The following is a 2,588-nucleotide window of genomic DNA, read 5'->3' as shown; positions in this document are numbered from 1 at the left end:
GGCGCCCCAAACCATTAATTTTTAGAGAAAGTTCAGTTGCCAAACACTCTTGGCTTATGCCTGAGCAACTAGAGTATAGTCTTTGTTTTTACTCTGACTGATAGCACATGGCAGTGACACCATCTCAGATATCTGCCACTTGTAGCTGAAGTACTATGATGAAAGAAGTGGACCATGATTCAAAGCCATCAAAAAGCAAAGGGATAGGGGAATTCCAAGAAGAGCATTTGAAACCCAGAGGCGTTTTGCTCCTTCCAACAGCTAGTGACTGCAGGGGTCCCGGGGGGAAGAAGGCTGGAGGGGCTTAGCAACTCAGGCCCTGTGAAAGCTCCAAATGGTCCTGCCAGGTTTGGCTTCTAGAACAGGGTACACACACAAGAGAAACCTCAGGAAATGAATCAAAATTGTCCAGGGCAGGAGCAATAGAGACAAAGAGAAGAGAAGACCCAGACCACAGTGGGGAAGGCGACTGGATCCAGGAAGGTTTGCTCAGAAAGCAAGGTTCCGTAGGTTTGAACAATACACAAAAACAACAGAGTGGGGAGCTCTGTGGAGTTAGAAAAGCTTTTCTGAATGCTGCTTTAATTGGAGAGTTAAGAAGAACTAATTCCACTTAAAAACAAGTGACAGACGTGCTCGTTTTAGCAGCACATATACTAAAATTGGAATGATACAGAGATTAGCATGGCTTCTGTGCAAGGAAGACATGCAAATCTGTGAAGCATGCTATATTTTAAAAAAAAGGGTAACAGAAAATATCGAGGTCAAATCCTATACGAAATGACTGTAAGAGAGTAAGAAACAGAATAAACATTTGTACAGACAAGCAAAGCATGCCAGAAAGATGTGGCAACAGAACAGATCAGAATTAACCTATTATCTCAAAATAAGCTAAAATGATATAACATATGGGTAAACAACATTTAGGAAAACTCAGAAATGAGGTAACAGAACTCAAAACAATTTGAAGTCAAAGAAAAGTTTATATCAAAATGAAGTCTAAATTAGAAGGAAAACAGTAATGAATAGACAAAAATCACGCCTGAAAAGAAATAGCTGATTAAAAAGAAAGAAGAAGAATTTTATTTTATTTTTTTATTTTTTTTAAAGATTTTATTTATTTATTTGACAGAGAGAGACACAGCGAGAGAGGGAACACAAGCAGTGGGAGTGGGAGAGGGTTCAGAAGCAGGCTTCCCGCCGAGCAGGGAGCCTGACGCGGGGCTTGATCCCAGGACCTGGAATCACGACCTGAGCCGAAGGCAGACACTCAACGACTGAGCCACCCAGGTGCCCCCAGAAAGAAGAATTTTAAATCAGAAAGAAATTAAAAAGGGGCTCCCGGTGGCTCAACCCAGGTGGTTGGGTGTTTGACTCTTGATTTTGGCTCAGGTCGTGATCTCAGGGTCATGAGATCGAACCCCACCTTGGGCTCCACACTTAGTGTGGAGTCTGCTGGAGATTCTCCCTCTCCCTCTGCCCCTCCCCCAGCTTGCTCTCTCGCTCTCTCTCTCGCTCTCTCTCTAGAATAATGAATAAATAAATATTTTTTAAAAGAAATTTAAAAAAAGGTTTGAGAAAAAAATAACAAGTACTGAAAATAGGCAAAGAAGATTAAACATGCGGATAGTAGGAGGCTATTAAGAAGATAACAGAAGCAAGGGAAGAAAAATATTAAAAACATAACTCAAGAAAAATTCCCGGAAATTAAAAAAGATATGAGAGTCCAGTTGAAAGAGCATAATGCACACCTGAGACTACTGACCTTTAAAATAACCAACACCAAGATGCTGTTTAGTAAAATTACTGAGTTTAAAAAATGAAAACCAAAAAACCCACTTTGGGTCTCTAGAAAAAAGGACATGGGACTGGTAAGGAAAAGGAAATGAGATCACCCTCAGACTTTTTAACTGGAATTCTTCCTGCCAGCAGAAAATGGATCTCATATTTAAGAAACTCAAAGAAAAGGATTGTAAGTCAAGGATTTTATATCCAGCGAAACTGACTCTCAAATATAAACACAAATTATTATGGACAAGCCAGAAGTCCAGGAATGCTCAGTCATCAGCTATAAGTAAAGGAGGTGAGCATGGAATATACAGTTACCTGTAGAACCAAATGAGGTGAAGAGCAATAGGCCAGAGTAAGTAATGAGTGTTTTCTGTGACAACGCAGATAAAGACAACTGTTTTTCTAATTGGGGGAAAAGAGAAGGTTGGCAAACATTTGCTCAAAAAATATTTTAAATATATTTGTGGTAGTATCAGAACTTTTATTCTGAGGCTGCCGTGTGCTCAATATGGGAGAAAACAAATGTGTGATTATGGGCCATATTAATTCTATCATCCCTTGTGTCCTTGAGAACCAGGAACCTTGGTATTGAAGAAGGTACAGATGTCATAGAAAAGAACTATAGGAGAAGTGATATCAAAGCTATGGAATCTTAAATTTGAGTTGGAAATCAATATGAATTTGGGAAAATTTTTTTCATATATACATATATACACATCTACATATCTATACATGAACACACATCCATATGATTAAAAGCTATAAACTTGCAGTTATAAGTACCAGGGATGAACAAT

The 2,588-nt window shown here is 39.1% G+C and overlaps 1 non-coding gene across 1 annotated transcript; it reads left to right on the top strand.

Annotated features, from left to right (window-relative positions):
• Positions 1-632: 632 nt before the first annotated feature.
• On the top strand, positions 633-736 carry LOC114221864 (U6 spliceosomal RNA). Its single transcript, XR_003611825.1, has one exon. It is a non-coding gene; the product is annotated as a U6 spliceosomal RNA (small nuclear RNA).
• The last annotated feature ends 1,852 nt before the right edge of the window (positions 737-2,588 follow it).

Source organism: Eumetopias jubatus, unplaced genomic scaffold (genome assembly GCF_037043125.1).
Source record: "Eumetopias jubatus isolate StellerSeaLion01/CBP00866 unplaced genomic scaffold, mEumJub1_p1.0 scaffold_17, whole genome shotgun sequence".
In the NCBI taxonomy this organism is placed as follows: Eukaryota; Metazoa; Chordata; class Mammalia; order Carnivora; family Otariidae; genus Eumetopias; species Eumetopias jubatus.
Note: the sequence above shows the minus strand (reverse complement) of the source record. Positions and strands in the feature narration are given on the sequence as shown.